The sequence below is a fragment of the Protomyctophum bolini genome (genome assembly GCF_963924005.1).
Source record: "Protomyctophum bolini genome assembly, chromosome: 14".
Lineage (NCBI taxonomy): Eukaryota > Metazoa > Chordata > Actinopteri > Myctophiformes > Myctophidae > Protomyctophum > Protomyctophum bolini.
The window spans coordinates 38334580-38348622 of NC_137875.1; positions in this window are offsets into that span (position 1 = coordinate 38334580).

The window sequence follows — 14043 nt, forward strand, 5'->3', positions numbered from 1 at the left end:
TTGGCCCTTCCACCTTAGGATATTGTCAATAGTATTGTCACTTTTCACACATCTAACATGATCTCGCACCGGCATTTTTCTCTTCTTGACTCTTATCTTTTCTGATGTGTTTCCCACATGTGTTCTTTGTAGATTAAACTACGGTCAAAATGAACATAAGAGGACGTCGGCTGGTACTAGAATGCTTGCATTTTATATAGGCATAAAATGGTACAGAATAATGCAATAAATTAGTTTGGTTAGTCAATTTGGCACATACGGCCATACTAGGCTGAGCCTTTCTTTTTCTCAATGTAAATACAACAACAACAAAGCCCGCCTTGGTTCCCCGGATATCCGGTGCTAAACACAAATGCATCATGGGATATGCAGGTCAACTTATAATTCGTTTCTTAGTAAGCAATATCAATCAAATAAATCATACTGTGAATTAAATCGACTTCTTTTGATTATAATCAATTCTCCTTTTAAATGTAATAATAATAACAATATGCAATGAGCACATTTGACTGTTATGCAATATAAATATTACACAAATGAACTGTAACCTAAATTAAGTTACAACATTCTTTGTTTCCCTCAAATGATTAAAAGTAGAGGTCATTCTGACAGGCAGGAAAACTTGACAGAAAAAGACTACCGGTGTATATATAGCACTGATGAAGGTCTTAGGACCGAAATATTTGCTACTTTTAATGTACTTTTATGTTATAATAAAAGAAAAAAAAATCTTAAGTCTCGGTCTGTTAGAGTTTTCTTTCATTTTTTATATATTAGTGAGCGAGTCTTTTTCTGTCAAGTTTTCCTCTATGTTTTTGAGACCACTGCTCCTGTAGTCAAGTTGGGGAAAAAAGGACGAAGACAAAAGGCGTAACAGTGCTTTCTCAGTGCTTCAGCATTCAGACAGACAGGCAGCAGTCTATGCTTTGTCGTACAACGGTCAACGGCGTGACGCGGCGGACATGGCAGATCTGGAGGAACTGATAATGCATTTTGAGCTTGTAGATCAGCTATGTTTGCTATATTTTAATTGAAATCCTGATTTATTCATTTATTTTTGCTATTTCTGAATTGGAATCCTGAAAAGTAACCTTTTAATTTAAAAAAGAAAATAGCATTTGAATTGTAGTAATTAGCTGAAATCAATAATATAGGAGTATTCTGCTATTAACCTGCGGGCCGCATTAAGTGAAGGTGGGGGCCGCATGTGGCCCCCGGGCCGCCATTTACCATGTATGGTGTCACGGGGCAACCCATGCCCTATAGACACTAGAAGACTCCACAATGTGAAACTGAACATTACAAACACACACTGCACAGCTGCTTCCATTAATTGACTGTCTTCAAGCTTCTTGGAGGTGTGGCTGTGTGTAGCATCATATACTACTTATCTGTGTTGCCTAATGCTATCATAATTGTTTTGTGTTTGATGTGATGCCATGGAAAACATTCAGACTCTATGAAGGAAATGTGTAATTGTATAGTGGGTCTAACTCATGGGTCATGGTTTACCTTGTTTGAGTAGATTGGTCCAATTACTAATCATTGTGGGTGGGGTCTCACCTGGTATATAAGGGAGGCTTGTGGAAATGTTTGGGAGGGAATCCTGAGTTTTGTTTGAGACTAAACAAAGGAGACAACTCCAGGGGAGAGCTGTCAGTCGTTCTCAAACATTTTCATGTCAAGGACCCCCAAAAATATATGTAACTGGCCGCTGACCCCCATCTGAAAATATGTTGCTCCAGGGACCCCCCCCCCCCCCCCCCAGTAGCAAAGATTTGAGTTAAAAAAACGTTCGTTCTGAAAGAATATATATATTCAAAGATTTGCGCCACATTTTCACTATTAAAAGAAAATAGCAGATCTACAAGCTCGGTGCTGTGCTATATGAGCTTGTAGATCTGCTATTTTTCAACAGCTAAAGAATAACATAATGCTTAATTCACCAAAAGGGGTTCCGGTCCAGAATGGGTTGCATGACACATACAGTATATGTACCCAGGCAGCGCGGCGCAGCGCAGCCGAGAACACAATACAAAATATAACATTAACACTAGTGGCAGTACAGCAGCCTGACCTTCAGAACACAATAGAAGACATAGGTCTATATTAACATTTATAGCAGCCAGCAGCACAACACCAGAATACAATCTGCTGACCTTCCACATTCACGACGTGAACATGTATTCCTTCTCCTCCTCCTCCTATACAACTCGATAACGTTCTCATGTTACTTATTTTCTGACTGAGCCATGAAAATAAACAACAACCCACTCTGACCGGAGAGGGAGAGGTTCATGCGTCCCGTGCGTAAAGCTAAACCAGAAACAGGACAGTCACTGCATCAGCAAGGAGGTGTGTGTGTGGGGGGGGGGGGGTCTATAGTCTGGGGATAAAGTTTGCACGCTTCTATCTGTTACTTCTCTGCCACAGTGCAGTTCAACATCAGCCATTCAGCCAGTCAATATAGGGACTTTAAGCAACGACTGTTTTCAGGACGGACACAGCATAAGAGAGGTGATGGAGCAATCGGCGTAAATGTATGACAGCTATCATTTCAATAAACATGGTTATGACATGGCGTTGTAGTGTAGGTTCTCCCGTAGTAAAAAGGGCTGCGACGGAGAGAAGGTTTATGCACAATTCATCATGACAATTCAATTCAATTCATTATTGGCTTCATTGGCATGAGAAAAGTGAACACTGCAGGATGTTTAAAGGGATATTTCACTTTCAAACATAGGTCTACCCCAGACAGTATTTAACCTATATTTTGATATTTGATGTGCATTTTATCCTTATTACTTCAATAAGATAAAAACAACAATTAATTGTCCCTCTAATTCTAGTTCATGAGGGGCTGTGTTTTTTCAATTATACCTTTTTTATTTATTTATAGAAAGAAAATGCATGGCCCCTGACGTGTTACAGTATTCAGTCACCTGAACCAAGGACGGATGTTTTAGATGAATCCATCATGGTATTCAAATTTGAGTTTGAAATTACAATTAGTGTTTGTAATTATTGAGGGGGCGTGTCTGATAAAATCTAATTATGAATCGAGCATCTCACATGTTTGAAATGCCCCTTTAATGAGTCACTGCTAATGATTTGTGGCCATATTATTGTAAAGTGTCACCAAATAATGTATCTATCGTCACTGTCGGGAATAGTCACAATATCAATTTTGATGAGGCAGTGTGCATTATTTAAAATTGTTTTTTTAATGAACATTTTGGAGTTGGTTTCTCCCCGACAGCAGAGATATCATAATAAATGTCCTATAGATCTAATATCTAGACGTCATGAACATGCGTCCTGCATACCCCAGGGACATGCAGAGAGTGTTATATGTTCAAGTTCAGGAGACTTCGTAAAAGAAAAGCAATTCTCATGCATTCCAGCATGTTGGAAAGGAAAGGAGTTGCACTTCTTTCACCACAGAAATTGCAGTTCTTTTACAGATGCACTGTTTCACACACTTTTCACACATCTAACATTATCTCGCACCGGCATTTTTCTCTTCTTGACTCTTATCTTTTCTGATGTGTTTCTCACATGTGTTCTTTGTTTCCCTCAAATGATTAAAAGTAGAGGTCATTCTGACAGGCAGGAAAACTTGACAGAAAAAGACTACCGGTATATATAGCACTGAGGTCTTAGGACGGAAATATTTGCTACTTTTAATGTACTTTTATGTTATAATAAAAGAAAAAAATGTTTTCTTAAGTCTCGGTCTGTTTTTTTATATATTAGTGAGCGAGTCTTTTTCTGTCAAGTTTTCCTCTATGTATTTGAGACCACTGCTCCTGTAGTCAAGTTGCGGAAAAAAGGACGAAGACAAAAGGCGTAACAGTGCTTTCTCAGTGCTTCAGCATTCTGACAGACAGACAGGCAGCAGTTTATGCTTTGTCGTACAACGGTCAACGGCGTGACGCGGCGGACATGGCAGATCTGGAGGAACTGATAATGCATTTTGAGCTTGTAGATCAGCTATGTTTGCTATATTTTAATTGAAATCCTGATTTATTCATTTATTTTTGCTATTTCTGAATTGGAATCCTGAAAAGTAACCTTTTAATTTAAAAAAGACAATAGCATTTGAATTGTAGTAATTAGCTGAAATCAATAATATAGGAGTATTCTGCTATTAACCTGCGGGCCACATTAAGTGAAGGTGGGGGCCGCATGTGGCCCCCGGGCCGCCATTTACCATGTATGGTTTAGTTAGTAGGACTCCTAATATGACATATTGTCGACTACAACCTATCTCAAACCCTCACCCTAACCCTAACCTCCCACAGGGCAGCACACCTAAACCTAACCTTAACCCATGTCTAACCAATAACTAGTCGCACCCCGACTGACTTTCAGTAATTGGGTCTTATGATAAAAATAAGAACATTATGTGTGTAAAAAGAAAAAAAAACTTTTGCCACTTCTGCTTTAATATAATATTGTAGCACAATTTGCGGAACAAAAGCATTCCACTGCTCCTACAAGTACAAGTTACTGGCAAATAAAAACTTGATTATTGATTCACAACAAATTCACAACAAAATTCAAACTAATTCACAACAAAACACAACAAATCCATGACATGTGGGCTTGTAGATCTGCTACGTTCGTCACGTGACACTGTCTTACGACTAAGTATAAACATGACTTGTGCTGCTGCCTGCAGGCCGCGTAAACTGACCGCTCTGCTTGTTACATCACAATCAAAACATGGGACTCACCAAACCTGGTGAGATATTTTAACATGAACGCATCTAGACTACGACCCTGACAGGAATAAACCTATATATTTCCCAGTACATATACAGGAATGTGTTCAAACTAGTCCTTGATGACAGGACACTTAAGGATTCACAATGTAAAAGCAAGTCAGAGGTATGCATTTTAGCCAAAAACCATTGAGTGAGTTTAGTAATCAATCAACGCATTAAACAAGTTAAAACAGAGTCCTACCTGAGGTCCAGAAAAAGGTGAACAGCATCAATATTTGGTAAAAATTCATATCTGTTTCTAGCTGTCAAAACAGATACATGGACGTTCAATCAGACTTTAGTCTTTAAATGGACATTCAGTCAACAAGAAGCAGTGTGGTCTGGTCTCTTTGGGGTCGGCACTTCGTGTTTTATCATGTTTTCTTCATCAGTCATGTGGTTTCTCTGTGACGTCACGCTGCTCTTACTGACACTCTGACAGGAAATGCTTATCAACGCGGCAGTTGGAAAACCCAACACATCACCATTCAGCATTCACCAGTAAGCCCAGTGCACACTGGGTCAGCGCCATTATTCAGACGCCATGTTGGTCCGACTCGCCCCATTATTAACCCTTTCCCTAAACCTAATCCTAACCCATTACTAACCCTGTTCCTAACCCTAATCCTAACCCATTACTAACCCTGTTCCTAACGCTAACCCTTATTACCCACTTCCTGGTGTCCCTTTTGGGGGGCTTGTCATTATAGGCATGCATGTCATTTATTATATTATTGTCAAAAATAGCTCATGTTACAATGTGATCCATCAGCAATTTTCACTTTTTTTGAGCACTGCTAATGTGTGGCTTTGTGTGTATGTCTGTACTATACTCTCTCCCTCCCTGTTTCCTGTCTGCATGTCTCCACTATACATACAATCGAAAAAAGGCATGAAAGCCCAAAACATTTCTTTAAAAATTGTTTTTGAAATGAGGCCTCTGGTAGACACACAGGACTATAATAGTAAAATGAGGCCTCTGGTAGCCACACCGGACTATTATAGTCTATTTTACGTCATGAATGATGATGCACGATGATGAGAGCGCCCCTCACTTCACACAGGTGTGATTTCTATACTTTTGTACAGCCATTTAAAAGTAACCAGTCATCAAGCTCTATACAAGCACAAGCTGTGAAACAAGAACAAACAAATTGATATAGAAAAAAATGTTATACCAATTATGAATTATTTGGTGATTTTTTACTTTTCACCTGACTGGGCCTCACACTGCTGCAGCTGGAACAGAGCTCACTTATTAATTGAGATATATTAATGAATGCCTTTAAGACAACTGGATGGTGAATATTAGGTCATTCAGGTTGAAGGCTGGCCTTGTGGTGGTAGTGTGCTTCTGTGACGGAGGCTCACAGCGCGCCACAGAGAGACACTAAATCCTGATTGGACAGATTACATTTCTGAAAAAAGGTTAAACTATTCTCAACTTTTAAAAGAACTCTGCTCAGCCTGCAGGAAAAGTGCTCTGAGCAGTGTCTAACTGGTCAACTTTTGTTCATTTCTCAAAGGATTTAATGTTTAAATGACCATAATGTGGATGCTAAGTTTGTGTCACAGACTACATGACACCAAAGAGACATGAAAAAACCTCAGTACACTGACTAAACCTGCACTGCTTAAACAAATTAATGGACGCCAGTCAGTCTTTATAGACACTACAGCGGTGCCCGTTGGGCACTGGACTACTTGGAACGATGCAAGTTGAAAATGGATGCCCCACCCATTATGTCTGCGTCCCTTTTCTGCCCAAATGTGGAGTCTTTGTGGCGGTTCTGGTCAACTGTGGGTAAGACCGACTCAAGGCCGGGTTTCGGTCGTTAGACCTTCATCAGGACGGAGTAAAGAGCAACATTTTTGTCACCAACTGTCACCAACTGTCACCAACCTTATGAGGTGTGCATTGGCCTTTATCTATAGGATCTTCATTTTATTTTTAAATTTAAATGTAATACACTCATTCTATAGATCAGAAGATAACATCTTCACTTTCAGGAAAACGCAAATGCTACACAGCAACAACAACAACAACATTACTGTCAATCTCCAATGAACATAGCCTCGGATTTGTCAATCTTGTTATTCAATCTTTGATATATGGACTCTGGGTCCATATATCACAAACACAATGGCAATGATACAGTCCAGTCTACCATCTCTCTTCTGTAAAACACCTCTATCAGTGTCTATCCCTCTGTCGTCTTCCCTCAGTGTCAGACAGCCTGGCTGGTGTGTGTGTGTGTGTGTGCGTGTGTGTGTGTGTGTGTGTGTGTGTGTGTGTGTGTGTGCGTGCGTGCGTGCGTGAGTGCGTGCGTGCGTGCGTGCGTGCGTGCGTGCGTGCGTGCGTGTGTGTGCTGCGTGCGTGCGTGCGTGCGCGTGAATATGTGTGAATGTTTTTTTTTATTAATCAGATTTTAAATCGACAAATAAAATATGTCAATCCACACCCATCATCTATAGCGGCGGGGGATTTCAATCAAGCTGACTTAAAGACACTCTTTCCATCGTAATGTAAAATGTGCTGCCAGATGGAGCAATATACTTGATCAGGTTTATACCATCATAGCCCATGAGCCCAGGTGTACCCCCATCTAGGTCTCTCTGATCATGTTTCGCTCCTCCTGCACCCTCAGTAGGACTACACACCAAAAATCAGATCTAGTAGGCCCAAACCCCAAAGTCAGGTATGTCAGGACGTGGCCTGAGGACGCTATCCCATGGGCTCCAGGACTGCTTCAGCACCACAGACTGAGATATTTTTAGTGGCCCGGCAGCGCTGACGTGTGGGTCTCTGAATTATTTCACAGACTCAGATCGGATTATATACATTTTTGGGAAGTTGTATTTGTATTTGTATTTATTTATTCAGCACAGTATAAAAACAACACAGTGAACATATAAATATGAGAAGGGTAAGGTGCTATAGGCTGAGGCAAAAAAGCCCAAGGGGCTACCTATAGATTATAATGAAACATTGTACATGAGATATAGAATATCCAGAAAACATGATTGCAGTATTATAAAACATAAACAAAACAACAAAACAAAAACACAACAAGAACATGATTAGAATCTTTGGTTATTTACATGATTAGAGAAAAGAATATAGATACAAAGAAATATAATTAGGTGATCTGGTCAATTAAGTGGGTCCTAAACTTATGTTTGAATTTTTTTAATGAAGTAGAATTTGTATTTGAAGTATAGTTTCGGGAGAAGAGACCTCCTTCCGCTTGACCTTAACCACTCCTCCCTCATTATCAACAACTCCTCCCTCCTCATCAAACTCACCTGCCTTTCATCACCTGGCCAATCCCCGGTGCAATCACCACAGCATAAATACACCTGCGATCTCTCAACCAAGTTGTTTGTTCTACTCCACGACAGACCAAACATGGGTTGTGAGTACTGCACTTGTAGATCGGCTATTTTCACTATTCTTCAAAATCGCCATCGCTTTATTCCTTGCTAGGAACTGTTATTTAACAGCTTATCAAATCATTGTTGTGTGCTTGCAGACCAGCTACTTCTGCTATTCATTGCTTTCAATTCATTGTCCACACTATGCTTATATGAGATTCATTATTTCATCAAGTGCCACTAACACTTGTCATGTTCCAGTCTAACTACCGTGAGTATCATGCTCTCAGTAGTTCCAATCTTACACACGTTTCTTTGAAACGTTCGCTATATTACTAAAGCTGTTGTACAAGTGTTCAAGTGCTCCAGCCATTTTCTAAACGCCTCAAGCAGTTCTCTCTGAGCTCCTCCTCTCTAAATGCCTCTGACGAAAAGCTCTTCTGAACAACAAAGCTCTTCTGCCAAGCGGGCGTACGCCCAGTCCAGAGCCTGCATAGGCGGAGGCCCTGTCCAGAGCCTGGGCAGAGCTAGCCTTTAGTGGCGGTTCTGGAAAACTGTGGGTCAGACCGACTCAAGGCCGTGCACTGCACTCCCCGTGGTGGAGTGGAGGAACGCATGTGTCTAATTTGAAGCATTTATGGATAGATGGTCCACTTTTGACACATTGGGCTGTATTTTGCGTGTCTTAAGTACCAGGTCTTATTCCCTAACTTGAGTAAACTAAAGACATGGAGGCGTGATCAATGCTCTTTGGCCACTCAGAATAGCCAAATGGCATTGATCACGCCTCCAGGTCTTTAGTTTACTCAAGTTAGGGAATAAGACCTGGTAGGCCTACTTAAGACACGCAAAATACAGCCCTTTGTTTGTTGCTCCTTAAACGACGTTTCGGTCGGCAGACCTTCATCAGGACGGAGTAAAGAGCAACATTTTTGCCAAGTTTCCGACAGTGTGCTTTTCTGCTTTTCAAAGATTCCCTAAATGCACTTTTGTCCTACGCAGTACACAACTGCAGTCAACAACCTTATGAGGTGTGCATTGGCCTTTATCTGTAGGATCTTATTATTTTTTTTAGGCCAACACACTCATTCTAGATCAGAAGATAACATCTTCACTTACAGGAAAACACAGCAGATCTATGAGAAATGACGTCTCTAACCACATCCTGCAGTTGACAAGTTTCCATTTTTCCAAAACTACTTTTTAGTTATTTACTAATACTAACATTACTGTCAATCTCCAATGAACATGGAGGGCTCGTCTGAGGACGACCTAGAGAGAGATTATTATGAATCTCCCTCCTAAGTCTTGTAAATATGGCGCTTACCGTCTCCAAGGGAAAAAATACTTAAATTGGAGGCTTAATTACTCTTCGATCTTCCCATTATAAGTCTATGGAGAACTAATTAATTAATATCAATTAAACTATACAACGGATCTCTTAGCGATGCAATGCAAGCATACCATTCCCGATGCAGCCGGTCGATTTGATATATGGCTCGAGTGCGTGCGGCAAAAACTGTGGGAGGAGTAGCGAATCAAAGTATTCCAAAGTAGGGGAACAATAGTATGGTCGCCATAGGCAACCACACTAACTACAAAAAGTACCAAGCAGTGTACAGTATGTGGAGTGTGTATCACACTGAGACAGCGAGAGTGAGCGTGTATGCAGTGCAGGGCTCTATACTGCTCTCTTCTCTCCGTTCTCACATGCACTCTGAAAAGTCTGACCACTGGCAAAGTTCTCTTGAACCCTGTTGGGACCTGTTGGGTAAGTAGTGTGTTATGGTGCTCAGCTGTGCCACGCATCAAAGGCCAATTTGGCCTCAGCACAAACATATCATGCGCAGCAGGGCAACCACATGGTCAGCAGCGTCCCTGAATGAGTGCATTTGGACTGGGGCTTGAGGGCTTCTGACACTTTGAATGTGCCAGGGCCTTTAGTGTTGATTTTCATGGGGATTTGTTGTATGTCTATGTGCAACATTGTGGTTGTGTAGCATATCTCTGCTATCGGGGAAGAAACCACCTAACTCCAAAATGGTCATTTTTCAGGAAATTAAGAAAACCTTATATTTTGAAAACAAAGCAATACTGCCTCATCGATGTTGGTTGTGTGGCTTTATATATTCCAAATGATGTGCATGAGAGGGGGAGAGGTGGTGGAGTTAGCTGTTTTCACTCTTTACTGAGCCAAGACATGGAGTGAGACCAAATGAACTGTGCTGAACATACACACGCGCGCACACACACGCAAGCTCACTGCATGTGGAACACAACACACCACACCGATACTAATACTAAAAGTATACGGTCAGAAATGTGCTCTGTTGCTGTCTCATCACAAACCTGTTTAGAAAAGAATGTTTACTTTAAACCTGAAGAAAAAAAACCCTAAAATAAACCGCACAGGGAGTGCTGATCGACGCAGTTACTGCCTCTGTGGTGTGTGTGTGTGTGTGTGTGTGTGTGTGTGTGTGTGTGTGTGTGTGTGTGTGTGTGTGCTCTCTACCAGTCTAATGGAAGGCGTGAAGCACTTATCTTGTCTTCTGATCTTCACAGCTCGAACAGCGTGTGGTCTCTTCATGCTCATCGGGGTTTGGCTGGTTTGGGCTGCACGGTTAGTGCAGGTAGTGACACCACACCACATGGAAATACAAGTGATTATACTCTGAATTTTGAACTTCTTGCCTGTATGGGGATGAGTGAAAAAAGCAGCCTTAAAAGTATTGCTGCACTGAGCACAATTGCCACAGGGATAGTTTCCCCTAATAAGTGTCAATTTGGGGGTCCTTTCCTTGGCATGAACAAGTTTGGGAACTTGCTATAGTAAATGGTGGGAGACCCTGAAAAAGAAAAGTATAGGCCTTATGCAAAACAAAGTTATTTCAGAAAGAAACAGGAGGAAAATGAACTGAGGGAAAAGCTATCAAGGGAAATTGAAAATGCTGGTAATAATATGAATTACAATGTTAAAACATATTTGAAAATAAAGCCTGAGTTAGATGAATATGAGAAAAACAAGTGTAGCCTATGCATGCAATTGTGAGGAGTAGGGCACAATATGCTGTAGCGGGTGAAACATGTACTTCCTTCTTCCTATAGTGCTTGAACTAAGCAAAAGAGAAATTATATTCATGAATTGTAAAATAAAATAAGAATGGTGAAAAGTAAATGTATTCTAGAAACGGTAGAATCATTTAATAGGGACGTTGACAATGAGTGTGTTGAGAATGCTTTGAACAAGGTGAAAATAAGTGAATCTGAGAAACAGCTACTGTATGTGATGATGATATATTGATTGATGCAGATGATATATTGATTGAAGCAGCTTAGAGAGGCTATATTATTCAGCCTAACAAGAGCCCAGCTGGGTCAGACTGGCTAACAGGGGACTTTTATAAAACCTTTTCAGAGGTGCTGGCACGGTGGCACCTAAGGCTTTACAGGCATATGGAGGATGCAGCTGGTGTCACAATCCATGTCGACTGGTGTAATCACAATTTTGTATAAGAATAAGGGTAGAAAACTGAAAGTAGAGAACTACAGACCAATCAGTCTCTTGAACAATGACTTTATTGCTATAAGATTCTGGCAAATAGGATAAAAAAGGTATTGGGTAGCATTATATCTTCTACACAGGCATACGGAGATATAGAAGATATAATATGCACAATGTGAGATGTGATTCCCCATATGAATAATGATGGAGAAGGTGGTATAATCTTAAATATAAAATATTATATATTATATACTATACAAGCACAAGCTGTGACACAAGAACAAACAAATTCAATTTCAATTCAGCAATGCATTGATATAGAAAAATGTTATACCAATTATGAATTATTTGGTGATTTTTACTTTTCACCTGACTGGGCCTCACACTGCTGCAGCTGGAACAGAGCTCACTTATTAATTGAGATATATTAATGAATGCCTTTAAGGCAACTGGATGGTGAATATTAGGTCATTCAGGTTGAAGGCTGGCCTTGTGGTGGTAGTGTGCTTCTGTGACGGAAGCTCACAGCGCGCCACAGAGAGACACTAAATCCTGATTGGACAGAACACAATTCTGAAAAAAGGTTAAACTATTCTCAACTTTTAAAAGAACTCTGCTCAGCCTGCAGGAAAAGTGCTCTGAGCAGTGTCTAACTGGTCAACTTTTGTTCATTTCTCAAAGGATTTAATGTTTAAATGACCATAATGTGGATGCTAAGTTTGTGTCACAGACTACATGACACCAAAGAGACATGAAAAAACCTCAGTACACTGACTAAACCTGCACTGCTTAAACAAATTAATGGACCTCAGTCAGTCTTTATAGACACTACAGCGGTGCCCGTTGGGCACTGGCCTACTTGGAACGATGCAAGTTGGAAATGGATGCCCCACCCATTATGTCTGCGTCCCTTTTCTGCCCAAATGTGGAGTCTTTATGCACGGTTCTGGTCAACTGTGGTATAAGACCGACTCAAGGCCGGGTTTCGGTCGTTAGACCTTCATCAGAGTAAAGAGCAACATTTTTGTCACCAACTGTCACCAACCATTGGCCTTTATCTATAGGATCTTAATTTTATTTTTAAGCCAATACACTCACTCTAGATCAGAAGATAACAACTTCACTTTCAGGAAAACCCAAATGCTACACAGCAGATCTATGAGAAATGACGTCTCTAACCACATCCTGCGGTTGACAAGTTTCCATTTAAATGCTTTTCTCCAAAACTACTTTTTAGTTATTTACTAATACTAACATTACTGTCAATCTCCAATGAATATAGCCTCGGGTTTGTCAAGACATTTGTTATTCAATCTTTATTTCAGACTCTGGGTCCATACAGTAGGCTATATCACAAACACAATGGCTGCGTGTGTGTGTGTATGTGTGTGTGTGTGTGTGTGTGTGTGTGTGTGTGTGTGTGTGTGTGTGTGTGTGTGTGTGTGTGTGTGTGTGTGTGTGTGCTATAGTCTAATAGAAGGCGTGAAGCACTTATCTTGTCTTCTGATCTTCACAGCTCGAGCAGCGTGTGGTTTCTTAATGCTCATATCTGGATTTGCACGGTTAGTGCAGGTATAGTGACACTTTACTATTATGGAGACTGTATGAACGGTGACCTTGTAGTTGGTCTTCATAAAAATGGCTAATCAAGACTGTTAAAGGATAATCCCATGCTCAAAGGTGTCCAAGTGTTTTTTTGTGCAAAAACTTGTATTGGCTATTTCCCCTAACAATGAAATGAATTGCATTGAATTAAATGGGAAGTGAATGGGGCTATGGGGTGTTGTGCTAATTCGCTTATTTCCATCGAAATAAGTAGTATAAAGTGTGCAGCTTGGGATATTATTAGAGGATATATACAAAAAAATATATCTTGAGCGATGGAAATAAGCGAATTAGCACAACACCCCATAGCCCCATTCAATTCAATGCAATTAATTTAGGGCTTATGGTGGAAATAGCCAATAAGGAGCTTTTGCTCAAAATAACACCTGGACCTCTTTGGTGGGGACGTAACAAGTAACAACTGGCTTACACCTTGTGATTGGTAGGTAAGAATAGATTTGATTCTGTCTGCTTTGCCTTATAATGTGGTTTTGGTAATATTGTCGTAAATCTCAATCGAGAGGAATAGATTACGGTATGTTATTATGTGGGACCTTGAGTGAGTCTGAAATTCCTCGATTCTAAATAGTAACATGGATGGTTAACCTAATTTAATTCTTAATGGCTAATCAACCTTTAACGGTTTGAAAAACATTCTAAATAGTCATATATGTATAGCCAACCTTCCAAGAATAGATACATTTAAACATTTATTCTTACAGTGGAATGTGTATTGTGTTCCAGCCTGGGGCCACAAGAAAGCTCAGAGGGGTCAGATTTGGGGCCACAAGT